At 48.1% G+C, this 13,903-nt stretch overlaps 1 long non-coding RNA gene across 1 annotated transcript in view; it reads right to left on the bottom strand.

Annotated features, from left to right (window-relative positions):
• Nucleotides 1-13,903, bottom strand: part of LOC117307936 (uncharacterized) — a 130,059-nt gene that overhangs the window by 74,213 nt on the left and 41,943 nt on the right. The window contains exon 4 of the long non-coding RNA XR_012325763.1: nt 7,131-7,274. This is a non-coding gene — a long non-coding RNA (uncharacterized lncRNA). The remainder of the gene's footprint in view (nt 1-7,130; nt 7,275-13,903) is intronic.

Raw genomic sequence — 13,903 nt, 5'->3', positions numbered from 1 at the left:
TTTTTTTTTTTTAGATTCCACATATAAGCGATATCATATGGTATTTGTCTTTCTCTGCCTGACTTAACTTCACTTAGTATGATAATCTCTAGGTCCATCCATGTTGCTGCAAATGGCAATATTTCGTTCTTTTTATGGCTAATATTCCATTGTGTATATGTACCAAAAGAGAATTGACTAGAGAGCCTCCATGCACATTACTTCGACCCTGACTTTTTACTCAGAACTTTCCAGAGGAAAGAGGCCCACTCCTGAACTGAGGAAGCTTCGCCTTGCCTGGCTTTTCTTGCGAGGCACTGCCTCCGGTTCTCGTCCTACCTCTCTGATTATTCTGACTTCTCTTTCTCCAGCCCCTCAGTCCCGTTGGTCCCCAGCCCTCTTCCCTCCTTGATGGTCCCTCCCTCAGAGGATGGGCGCACTGCGATAGCTCCTGCTACCTCTTCAAAGTTGTTGACCTGAAAACTCCAATCCTCAGTTTCCTGTCTCCCAACAGCCCTCTGGGCACTGGTGCTTGTACAACACATGCAGTTAGGGTTTGCAAATTTCAATCCCCAAGTGCAAACTTTGTCCTCCTCCTGGACTTCCCTGTTTCTGCCAACACCACCATCCAGTGCAAGTGGGGCCTTCAAAACCCCACTCTGGCCCCGAAATGTTCAGACTCATTCTCAGAAATGGGCACTCTCAGAATTCATTCCTGAACTGCCCTTTCCCCCACCCGTGCCTGTTTCCCCCGGCCTTGCTGCTGCCGCCCATCCCTCTTTTTCAGGCTGCCCCTCCGGCACCAGGCACAGATGGACCTTCCCTGGCTGGGAAGCTTCTTGCTGTTTCCCAGCCTCAGACTTGGGTTCCCTCCTTTACCAAGATGGAGTAACAGACCCCGCCCCCCCAGCCAGGTCCTGTGTCCACACGTTCTCTGCTCATGGCAGCCCCCAGGTACCCGGCTCGTGTACCTTTCAGACAGATGCCATCAGTTGTCCAGGCTAGAACGCCCAGAATCGGCTTTAACTCCTTGTCCTTCAGTGCCCAGATCCACTCACTCTTCTGGTATAATGACTCTGGAACCTCTCTCTTTAGTTCCTTTACCCTTGTTTGTCATCACCCTCAAACATACCGATTACTCACTCCCTCCACAGGCTCCCCTGAACTGTGGTCCCACTTCCATTCCAGTGCCGAGCACTTGGCCATGAGTCTGTCTCCTACCACACTATGAGCCTGGAGTTGGGGCTCATCAAGCCTGTACCCCTAGTGTTGAGCAAGGGGTACCCCTGTACCCCTCTTTATATCATAGGCGCTCAATAAATGAAGAACTGAATGAGTGCCTGCCTGCCAAGTGCAAAATCTGATGTGAAGTGCTAGGTGGACCCTGAACTTGCCCCTTGGGAACGGTTGGATATGGACGTACAAGATGGATAACGGCAGCAGGACACCAAGGGAGAGGTCCAGACTGAGTGCTGCAAGACTTCTAAGAAAGAAGAGGTGACCAGAGGCTGGAGCTTCAAAGGCATCCAGTAAAACAGGCAGACTTAGATAAGTAGAAAGAGTGTGAGGTTAATGCAGGGAAGAGAAGGGGAACAGAGAGGAGGGTTCAAGAGGCAAGATGACGCTTGGCTTATAAGAGACAGTAAGTAGCCCTGTTTGGGGAGGCCAGGCTGGAAAAGTGGGCTGGAGGCCAATTGCAGGGTCAGAAAAATACCAGGCTAATGGCAATAATTTAGCTAACTTTTATTGAGCACCTACTAGATACCAGACACTAATCTATGTTTCATTTGTGAATTATCTTGCTTATTCCTTACAAACGTCTGAGGTAATTACTGTGATTACAGCCATTTTATAGATGAGGAAACTAAGGCACAGGATGGTTATATTACTTGTCCAGGGCCACACAGTGATCAAGTGGTAGAGCAGGGCTCAAACCCAGAAAGTTTGATGCCAGGTCTCACACTCCTATCCACTATCCGCAGCAGCCTCTCAGGCTAAGGCTTGGCCTTTATCCTGAAGGAAGCAAGGAGATATTAAGAGTGGGGGGTGGGGGACAGGGAGAGGAGAGGGAGAAGAGTGTCATGAAACCACCGGGGCTTGGGGAATATTCATCTATGAGCACTCTTTAAGGTGGATCGGAAATGGAAAACCTGAAGTCTGCAGGGTTAATTCAGAGGAAAGGGACAAAACAGTGCTCTGGGTTTGAACTCCATATCAATACTTATTAGGCACCTTGGTCCTTTCTTGGGGACTCAAGTTTTCCCATCTGTAAATTGATAGGAAGGACAGGGGTCCCTTCCGGCTCTGAGGTTCTATGGTTTTATGAGGATTTTGTGATATGAGGAGATGGCTGCCTGAATTCATCCATGGCATAGAATCAGCCAGGCCTCAGCTCCAGCCCCACACTCTTTATGGAGCCTTCCTGATACAGCCTCTGACTCGCGTGCCCTTGTTGTCAGCACCACACACTGGTCACTTGACGTGAACAGCCTCAAACCATTAGGGGACTCTGAGGGTTGTCCTCAACTGAACCCACAGCTCTTGGAGGTCAGCACAGGCTCATCTTATACTTCCCTGGGCTCTTCTCTCAGCATCTGACTCTGTGCACAAACACCACAGATCTTAAAGATATCCTGGGGCTTCCCTGGTGGTGCAGTGGTTGAGGGTCCGCCTGCCAATGCAGGGGACACGGGTTCGTGCCCCGGTCCAGAAAGATCCCACATGCCACAGAGCGGCTGGGCCCGTGAGCCAGGGCCACTGAGCCTGCGTGTCCGGAGCCTGTGCTCCGCAACGGGAGAGGCCACAACAGTGAGAGGCCCGCGTACCGCAAAAAAAAAAAAAAAGAAAAGAAAAGAAAAAGATATCCTGAATTTTGAATAACCCCCAGCTGTGCAGGCCCAAGGTTCCCTTGCCTGTGTTTTTAGGGCATCATTTACGTCATGCATCAGGTAACCGGGACATATTCCTATGACAGAGTTCCCACCTGTGCTGGCGTTGTACCCTTGTCATAGGCCCCTTCCTTGCATTCAAGGCACCGCACTGCTACTTCCTGGCTGAGTGATCCTTATTCTTTTTAGTGTCCCTTATCTGTAAAATCAGATTAGACATACCTACTTCCTAATGTGACTGTGAGGATTAAATCAGACAGTATGTGTTGATGCGTGTTGATGCATTTTACGAAATGCTATCTAACTATAAAGTAATGTACAATAAATCCTACAAGGCACTGAACTAGGTTTAAGTTCTGACTCCAAAGTGAACTAGCCATTTAATTTCTAGTCTCTTCCATCCTCATGTGCACGATCTCCCTTTAAAACCCCTGTGGTCATCTTGACCTGCCTATTCTCACCCCTCCCCACTCCCAGGTGCTGGCGATCAATTTCCTTCTCCGCCTTCAAGGCCTGGATTAAAACCCTAATGCCCACTCAAGTCAGAATTGATTCTCTCTTTTTCTGGGCCATCAGTTTAGGTAATTTACACTCTCTTACAACTGGCTTCATCCTGATTATATATCCATCTTCCTCTCTAGACCAAGGGTCAGCAAACTCTTTCTATAAAGATCGAGATGATAAATATTTTGGACTTTGTAGGTTGTATGGTTGCAACAACCTGATTCCACTACTGTAGCATGAAAGCAGTCATAGACACTGTGTAACTGAATGGACTTGGCTGTGTTCTAATTAAGCTTTGTTCACAAAAACAGGCACTAGACCAGAACTGACCCAAGGGCCATACTTTGGTCACCCTGTTCTAGACTGTCAGTTCCCTAAAGTACTGACAAGCTTTTTATTCTTCTCTGTGGCTTCCCGTGTAGTCTCAAGGCCAAGCACAGAGTTCAGCCCCCAGAGGTCTCAAATAATTTATAAATTAATAAATAGCAGTAATAATAAGTGTCCTTTTACTGAAGCCTTATCAGGTGCCAAATACCTGGAACTCTGTAACAAAGGTATTTATTATTTCATGTTACAGATGAGGAAAATGAGAGATTAAGGACTTTGCCTGCAGAGCTGGTAAGTAGCAGAGTCACACCCAGGTCTGTGCAAATCAAACCCGCCATGCCGTGCCACGCCACGTGTGTTTGCAAATGTTAACTGGAATGCATTTGAGTGGTGTGGTCGAACCAGGTGTCCTCTAGTTTTCCTGGCAAAGTCAGCAGAAGATTCTTTACGGCCCAGCTCGGCTTCCCACGCAGTCACAGGCTGCCCCACCGGGCTGTGGGGAAGCACCACCTGACATGCTCCTCTGTCTCCTCCTCACTTGCCCAGTGCCAGTCCCCACATCTGCTTGGGCACACAGCTCAGCAGCGGGCACCGTGAGACTTCTGTGAGCGTGAACAAAGCCTGCCTTGGGGGGCTGGGCCCCTCTGTGCACCAAGAGCCTGCCGCATCCCATCCTCCACATGCTCTCTCAGGAGCCCAGGGTGTGAGAACCATCGCAGTGACCTCCTGGCTGCTGGAGTGGGACCGTCATCCCAGGCTCTTCAAGAGACAAAGGGAATTTATGGGAGAGCAGGAGGTGGGGCTGAGGGCCAGATCTGAGTTTCATTATCTAACTTTCTGTTCCCTAGGCCTGCCTCAAATCCCTTAGAATCCCAGGCCTTAAAAGGACAGAGAGAGAGAGAGAGAGAGGAAGCAGGTCATTTATAAATAAATGGTCCTCCCAGACATTCCAGGAGGGGGGAACAACGTGAAGAGTCCAGGCTGAAAGCAGGTAGTAGAAGATGGTGCTTGGAAGTACACAACAGAATTTAATCTCTACACTTCTAGGAGCCACTAAAGCATTGGCTCAAGCAACTGAGATTGTGATTTTGGAAAAGTCCCTGAAGCAGTGGTCAGGGAGAGTGGAGGAAACCCGTTAGGAAGCTGCTGTCGTAGGTGAACTGTTCAGAGGCTCTGAAGTAGGGTGACGACACAGTGGGAATGGGGACTGAGCTCCCCTTGTTCTTTGCTAGTACTACCCGTGCACCCCACCTGTTCCTTCTACTTCCTCTCATCTTTCATTCGTTCAACAAATATCAGTTGAGCCCTACTATGTGCAGACACTGTGATAAACATGGATACACCTGTTCCATTCTCTCTCTTCCCCATCTTTTCCCTTTCCTTTCCTTCCTTCTTCATGCCTCGCAGTCTCTCTTTCCTTTCACCAGCTCCTTGCTTCCCCGACATCCTCCTTTAGGCTACTTTTCCAACTGGAACTCAGGGGCAGAGGCCCAACCCCCAACTCCTCCCCAGGGGCAGGGGGCTGGGTGGAACCACTGGGTGGAGACCGTGCACAGGGGGCCCTCAGAGCTCAAAGTGAGCAGCAGTGTGGTCTGGAAACCAAACAAATGCATCCAACCCCCCCACCCATCCGGTTTAAACATACACACCGCATACCCTTACCCCATCATAAACCAGAAAAAAGACAAATATACCACCCCCTCCAAGGTACGCATCAGTGACCTCACTATCAGTTTAGTGGGGTCCCTAAACTCAGCTGGTATATTAGTTAGGGTCCAACCAAAAAACAGAAAGCACTGAATACTCACAACGAAGGGGATTTAATGCATGGAATTAGTTACACGCGTGACAGAGGAGCTGGTAAATCTATCAGGGGATGATGAGGCAACCCTGAGCGGCTGGAAGCAACCATCACTCCCAAGGACTAGAGGGACGAGGAGAGAGAGAGAGGCAGTGTTACCTGAGCCCAGGGGCGAGGGTCACCTGCCAAACGCTGGAATAGTAGCAGACCTATCTGGCCGGTACCAGAGACCCAAAAAGAGTCACTGCCCAAAATGCCCTAGCTTCCCACCAACACCTCTGACTGGTCAGACCCAGCCAGAAGCCACTGACACGGAGCCTCTAGTGGTCAGCCTCCCTGTGATTCAGAGCAGAGCAAAAGATCCGGAAGCAAATGGGCTCAACTGGTGTGGCTTTGCATTTTCTCTTACCGTGTACCTGTGCCAGGCCTCCAGAAGCCCACCTTGCTTTGCCTTTGATCCACAAGTTTTAGTCCCAGGAATCAAAGAGAAGCCGCTTTCGTCCTGGTGGCCAGGCGTCACTCTGGGCTCCATTTCCCTATACCCTTGCATCTTGCCTACTGGATGTTCAAACTCGCTTGTTTCCATGACATCTTCCTCCCTTCCTTCCTCCCTTCCTTCCTCCCTTCCTTCCTTCCTTCCTCCTCCCTTCCTTCTTTTCTTCCTTCCTTCCAGTATCCCTCATTCACACATCTGATTATGTGTGGATCACCCTCTATGCATCAGGCACTGTGCTGGGCACTGGCCACATTTTGGAGGATGAGAAATACTCCCTGCCCTCCAGGAGCTCACAGTCTAGTGACAATTCCATATATAACCCTCAGAAGTAAAGGCAGGGGTTGTCACTGCTGCCTGGGGAGTGGTCAGGGAAGGCTCACAGAGGCGCCAATGTTTAAGTTGAATCTTGAAGAACATTTCACAGCTAAGTAAGAAGAAGGAGGGCTTTAACAGCATATTCAAAGATCTGGAGGCAAGAAAGAGTTATAATCCAGGGGGGCAGAGGGTGTGAAGGTGTGACAGACAATGGGTAACATCTAATAGACAGGCAGGGCTCACGGCTGGAGGGCCATGTGGGAATATTTCTCCTGGGAGCTACCACAGGGTTTTAAACAAGAGAGGAAGCTTATCAGAACTGAACTTTAGAAAGATCAATCTGGCTACAGCATGGAGGCGGACTGGGGTGAGACCTGATGCTGGAAGACCAGGGAGGAAACGGGTGTCTGTGCAGGAGTCCAGGCAAGCCAGGCAAGGTGAAAACAGCATCTCTGGGAGAAATCCACAAGGACCTGGTCATAGTCAAGGTCTGATTATTTGAAAAGAAGGACAAGAAAAGAGAAGGAAAGGAAAAAGAAAACCTGCTGGGAGAAAGTCAAGCTTTTCTTCAGTAAATCTTGTCAGGGGCTCAGGTTGCTAAGCTACAGGGGAAATGGAACAGCCCGCTCTAAAAGGAGCTTTGGGGGAGGTGGGTGTGATCAGTCAGGTTGCTCCCTCCTCCAGGCCCGGAGGAGGGGAGGGTGGGTTCTCCAGGCAGGACCCACAGGGTGCAAATGGCAGCAGCACAGCAGCGAGGAGGCTTCAGGGCCTTGGCTGTGTCTGAGATACGAGCTGGGTGTGCATCTCATCAGCTACTCACCTCGGCTGCCGTGCACAGTGCTCCCAGGCCAGTGAGCACAGGTGGTTCCACTACGTAGGGTCACAAGCTCCCATCAGTCTTTTAATCTGTTTTTAGGCGATGGAGGTGTAGGTTTCTCTGCATCTCTACTCTTCCAGGTTTGCCCTGTGTAACCAAAGAGGCTTTTTTTTAAATCAATTTCATCATCCAGTGACTTAACTACTATCACCTGTAGCTTCTTAAACAAAATTCAGAGAGTGGGGGTGGAGAGAGTCGCACCGCAGCAAGAAGGCCATCAGTGGAGGCTCAATTTACTTTCCAGCATCTTAAATTGACGGATTTGCCCCTGGATCTCAAACTTGAAGCAACAAGGCCTGGGGTCTTATAGGGGGCTCATCATCAGGTCTGGTCACGCTGTTTGTGGCCAGGAGCTCCAGGTGCACATTCCTGGGACTCTTTGCCCTATCCACGCCCAGCACACACCAGCTTTGCCTTTATAATAGTTGCTCGGAGACAAAGTATAATACTCTTCAAGGTCAATCATGTCCCACCTCCCTCCTTCTCTGACATGCAGATCAGAGAACATCCCCCTGGATGTTCTCATCCCCCTGGACCACATCCCCCTGGACCAAGTGCTCCTGGAGGTAACTGTTTAGGGAGCTGAAGCCAGTGTAATCTGCCTCCCAGGATCAGACCCCGAGAAGTGAACACAGTGATGGGGTGCCTGGAAATAGAGAAACCAGAGGAGCAAAAGACAGGAAACTGGGAGTCTGTTGACATGTGGCGGTGGGGATTGGTGACAGATGATGGAATCAAGACCTGACTGAGGAGAGAAAGCCTGGCAGAAGAGGTGAACTGGATCACAAGGCCTGCAGCTGAAAACCAGCAAGAAGGAAATCAAGGCTGGAGACAGAGAGAGAAGCTTCTGGAGGAGACGACCAGGACAGGGAGGACCTAGACGAAGAAACTGATCATTGTCAGCACTACCTGTTGAGCTCCCACCTGTTGAGCAAAGACTGTGCAGGGCCCACTGGTGGCACGAGGCCAGCTCTTCCCCCAATCCTTGCAAATCTACACTACCCAGGCCCCAGGGGTTTATCTGTGCCTCTCTTTCCCACTTACTACCTAGGGGGCCTTGGGCAACTTACTTAACTTCACAGTGCATCAGTTTCCTCATCTGTAAAATGGGAATCAAATCATCTCTACCTAACAGAGTTGTAAGGATTACATATGTTAATATATGGGGGGTGCCTAGAACAGTGTGTGGCACAAAGTGATTACTCAATAAATGTAAACTATTATAATGTCCATCATTATCGTCATCATCTGCATTTAAGTGTGAAATGAATAGCTTCTAAAACATGGAAGCGGGGGGAACTCTCACCCCTGTTCTGTAACTAGGGGGAAAGAAGGCTGAGAAGGTCAAACACTTTCCGAGGCCACACAACCAATGAGTGCTCAGACCTACTAGAGAATGGACTTGAGGATATGGGGAGGGGGAAGGGTAAGCTGTGACAAAGCAAAAGAGAGGCATGGACTACCAAAGTAAGGTAGATAGCTAGTGGGAAGTAGCCTCATAGCACAGGGAGATCAGCTCGGTGCTTTGTGACCGCCTGGAGGGGTGGGATAGGGAGGGTGGGAGGGAGGGAGATGCAAGAGGGAAGAGATGTGGGAACATATGTATATATATAACTGATTCATTTTGTTGTAAAGCAGAAACTAACACACCATTGTAAAGCAATTATACTCCAATAAAGATGTTAAAATAAAATAAAATAAAATAAAAAAACAAATGAGTGCCAGAGCCAAGATTCAAACTCAGATATGGCATTCCTACTCTCCAACCTCAACTTCCCCATGTAAAATGAGTACCGCCACTTTGCAGGGGTGTTGTGAGGAAAGTAAAGGCTATCACGGTGAAAAGGACAACACACAGCATTTTGTGTGTCTTGTCACCAACAGTCAAAAAGCATGAGATGGTTCTATATCTCCTTCCCGCCACACGTGGTTCTCTTACTGTTGTTTCCTGGCTCCCTCTCTTTACCCCCTGCCCTAGGAAATCCTTTTGACCTCGATTTCTGAAATACCTTTCTGCCCTTTGCTCACTCTTTGTGCTTATATTTTCTTTCCCTGGAAGTTTCCATCTACTTCCAAGCCTCCAGTCCCTGTTTGCAGTTAGTGCCTGTACCTGGGCCTTTAGCTGGAGAATTAAAATACTGTTTCATTCCAAGGACCAACCCCAAGCAAAACATGGGATTGGGTAGAGCTGGTCTTGGACTTCACTGCTTTCGTATGCACCCCCCTCTTCCCAGCCCCTGGCACCTGAGGTCCTTTGGTTTTCTCTTCCTCTAACCAAAACTGATCTCTGGACAGAATTGGAAATTCCTTCCCACTCAGGTGAAAGTAACAGATAATCACTAATACCTCCAAAGAGCATTTCTATTTTGATGAGAGTGAGAACCTTCTGCCCAAGCACTGAAATCTCCCTACAGAGAATTCCGTTTGGGTGCATCTCCAAAGCATAGGGCCTTCCCTATACCATGCAAGCTGTTGGAACACACCTATGCAGCAGCCAGGCCCATGCGATGTCTCTAGACTGTTTCCTTGCTTTGGGAGCAGTATGTCAGGCCTATGACAGCTCTTATCTTTGTATCTTAAAGAGCTCTGGGAATGTTAATTAATGCAAGACAGAGTCTAAAAAAGCAGACTTGCAGGCGGCAACTTCCAGCTACAACTGCGGTTCCTTTTACGCTTATAAGTCTCCATTAAGAACGAAATTCAAGGTTTCTAAAGACCATGTCAGCCCTTGTTCTAGCAAAGAGGTAATATATGCCTCCAGTGTTTTGGACGTATTTTAGTTCCATTCTTAGCTGATTTCTAAAAAGTATTTCATTGTTATTATTCCATTTGTATCAGGTACCGACATCCGTGTACAGGTTCAAGTTCTAGCTCTGAATCCCAACTTCATGACCCTGGGCAAGTCTTTTCAGCCTTCTATCTCAATTTCCTCATCTATAAAATGAGATAATAGTACCTAACTCTGGAGATTGTTGTGAGCCTTAAATGAGATAATATCTGCAAAGTACCCACCCCAGTGCCTGGTACTTAGAGGCACTCGGTGAAGTCAGTTCCTTTCTCTCTTCTTCCCCCACATTCTCACTCCTTTGCTATACAAAATTGTAGAGAAATAAACAGAAAGATACATTCAAGGTTCATCCAGCACCATGTGTTCTAAAAGGACCTACATTTGAGTATTAAAAACTTCAGACACACGTTGCTTTTGTTTAAAGACTTTTAATTAGGAGTTTGGGATTAAAATATACACACTACTATATATAAAATAGATAACCAACAAGGACCTACTATACAGCACAGGTATACAGCATACAAGATATACTCAATATCTTGTAATAACCTATAATTGAAGAGGCTCTAAAAAAGAATAGATATATGTATATAGGTATAACTGAATCACTTTGCTGTACACCTGAAACTAAAACATTGTAAATCAACTATATTTCGATAAAATTTTTTAAGACTTTTCAAATATTCTCTCTCACCTTTTCTACCCTATCCTAGGAAAGAGAAGAAAGAGTAAAAGATGAACTGAAGAGAAAGTTGTGGAGAGCCATGTATGCTGATCATTGGGTTAGACACACCAAAATAAACAGATTGCTTTGAACAAAGAGATTATTTACAGTCTACAAAGCAGAATTATGAACCTGGCCCAAGCTGCAATGTATAAGAAAGAAGCCTGCCAAGTGTTCCCTCCTTTGGAAGCGCCGTGACAATTAAACTGTCGGCTGGTGTGGCTGGCATTCATCTCAAGATCACAATGACAGAAATCTTGTCCAGTTCATCATGGCTTTCTTTAACCTACTCTGGGTGCCCTCACCGCGCTAGATCCAGGTAGGTGGGGCAGGTCGATAACTGCAAATTGCTAACACCTTTTAGATTTGGGATCAGAGCCAGGAGATCAAAAGCAGTGGTAAAAATCCAAGAACGAATGTGAAGTTATACTCAGGAGGCAAAGCAGGATGTTAAGAGACCAGGCCAGAAAACAGAATCACACACTGTGGATGGGTCCACGATGAGGTGCTGGATAATGGAGCAGTTGGCATCAGCTGATCCAAAAGTGCCAGGCTGGGCCGGGCATACAGCAGGAGCCAAGTGCCAACCCTGGAAAATGAAAGGAGTAGATGGAAGAGGAGTGGGGACCAGGAAATAGCCAAAGCTGAAAACAAGTAGAAGAACAGGTTAAGGTCAGAACGCTGCAATCCCACGGCTAAATCCAAGTGTGAGTGACAGCAAGAACAGAGGCTAAGACACAGGCTGAGGGCTGGTGCATTTCCACCGGACCAGGACTGGAACGCTGTGATGGCAGGGATCCCCCAGCCTCGTTCACTGCCTTGTGCCCAGAACCTGGAGCAGAGTTTGGCAAACCCACAATAAGAACAGCATAAATACTGGCCATTGTCAAAACCAGCAGAAGCCAATGAGTGAGCAAGGTGAGGGAAACCGGGGGTTCGACCAAATGGAGGACACAACACCTGAAAGTGGGCTTTTCTCAGTGAGTGTCTCTCCCTGCCTCAAAGCGCTGGTAGCCAACACCTTCAGTGGTACACACCTCAGACCTTCCCCTCACCCTCCTAAGTCCTGCCTTAATTTCCTGTGGTTACCATAAGGAATTATGACAAAGTTGGTGGCTTAAAACAGCAGAAATTTATTATCTCACAGTCCTGGAGACCAGAAGTCCAAAATCAGTATCAATGGGCCAAAATCAAAGTGTCAGCAGGACCACACTCCCTCCAGAGGCTCTAGGGGAAAATCTGCTCCTTGCCCCTTCCAGCTTCTGGTGGCTGTTGACATTCCTTGGTTCATGGCTGCATTACTCCAATCTTTGCCTCTGGTTTCACATGGCCTTCTCCTGTGTGTGTGTGTGTGTGTGTGTGTGTGAGAGAGAGAGAGAGAGGGAGAGAGAGAGAGAGAGAGAGAGAGAGAGAAATAGAGAGAGAAAACTCCCTCTGTTTCTCTCTTACAGGTACACTTGCAGTGCCATTACAGTCCACTTAGATAATCCAGGATAATCTCTCCATCTCAAGATCCTTCATTAAATCACATCTGAAAAGAGTCTTTTTTTTTATATATAAGGTAACACTTGCAGGTTCTACGAATTAGGACCTGAGGTCCTTGGGGAGCCATGATTCTGCCTACATAGGGTTTAAGGCATCAGTGGTTGGCACAGGATTCCAATTTGCCTTTCCCTGGAGTGATGTGGCAGGGCCAGGAGGGGAGGAGAGCTGTCACCAGGACAGAGGCAAGACAAAGCAGGGCAGAGCAGGCATGTGGGAGAGGCTGGTTGCAGACCACATGGCAACAGGCAGGGTGACAAGAGTGAGGCTGTGGGGCAGAGTGGAGCTCAGCACCAGCAACTGGGCAGGGACATGTTAACGGCCTCCAGGAAAAGGCATGAGTCACTTGAACTCCTGGCCAGGGGAAGGAAGAGACCAAGAGTCCAAGGTCTAGCTGATTGCATTGCTTGGGTTCAGAGCCTTGGTGAGCCTCAGACCTCAGAGCCTGTGCCCAACCTCCCTAAAGTGGGCCCAGCTGGGCCACAATGAACAGGACCCAATCCCTGTCCTTGGTGAGTTCACATCCTAGTGGGGGAGGCAGGCATAGCTCCCTCTTCACAGGGCTGTCTTCCTCTGTGTCTCTTATAAGGACACTTGTCCTTGGATTGAGGACCCACCTGGATAATCGTGATGATCTCATCTCTAAATCCTTAACTTGATTACGTTTGTAGGGACTCTTTTTCCAAATAAAGTCACACCCACAGGTTCCAGGATGTGGGCGTGTCTTTTGGAAGCCACCATTCAACCCACTCCACCTCCCCTGTCAAAATTTACCTGTCCCATGCTTAACTCCTTCAGGTCCCAATGCTGATGTTAAATATTTTCAGCAAAACTGTTAATGATTTAATGTGTTACCTCTCTGTTTTATCAAAGAACTCCTAGAGACTTAATGTCTTTGTCAAGAGACAAAGGCTCTCTAGGAATTTCAGGCTCTCTGAAAAAAGATAGCTTTGGGGAAAGGCTCTTTTATCAGCAGCCCTCCTATCAGATCACAATTTGCTGTGGATTTGCTCCGGTGACCCAACCACTGGAAATCATGGGAGAGTTGGAAAATGCTGATTTCACCATTTCATCTCCTGGCTTTCTAAATAACTTTTGCTTCTTTTTATTCCTAATCTTTCCCTTTTAGACCAATTAATAGTAACCCTGCACTGTGCTAAGTAATTTACAAGTACCTTGTTTCACCCTTGGAACATTTCTATGAGATGGGAACTAGCTCATACTATGTGTATTTATTAGTGCCTCCATTGAAACAGGAGGGAAGGGGGCAGGGCACAACCTTTAAAAGAATGACAGAGCCACAGGACATGACAAAGACTGGTTAGAACCAACTAGGTCCAAGATGGTGGAAGATTGACCTCCAGTGGACCTTGAGCCTCATTATAAGCTCCCTGTAATAACATAAGCATAAGCTAAGTGACACACCCACCAGTGCCATGACAGTTCCCAGGCTGACCATCAAATAGCAAAAAAGTGGGTGGTGGAGCTTCCCTGGTGGCGCAGTGGTTGAGAGTCCGTCTGCCGATGCAGGGGACACGGGTTCGTGCCCCGGTCTGGGAAGATCCCACATGCCGCGGAGCGGCTGGGTCCATGAGCCATGGCCGCTGAGCCTGTGCGTCGGGAGCCTGTGCTACGCAACGGGAGAGGACTCAACAGTGAGAG

The sequence above is a fragment of the Tursiops truncatus genome, chromosome 14 (assembly GCF_011762595.2).
Source record: "Tursiops truncatus isolate mTurTru1 chromosome 14, mTurTru1.mat.Y, whole genome shotgun sequence".
NCBI lineage: Eukaryota > Metazoa > Chordata > Mammalia > Artiodactyla > Delphinidae > Tursiops > Tursiops truncatus.
Note: the sequence above shows the minus strand (reverse complement) of the source record. Positions and strands in the feature narration are given on the sequence as shown.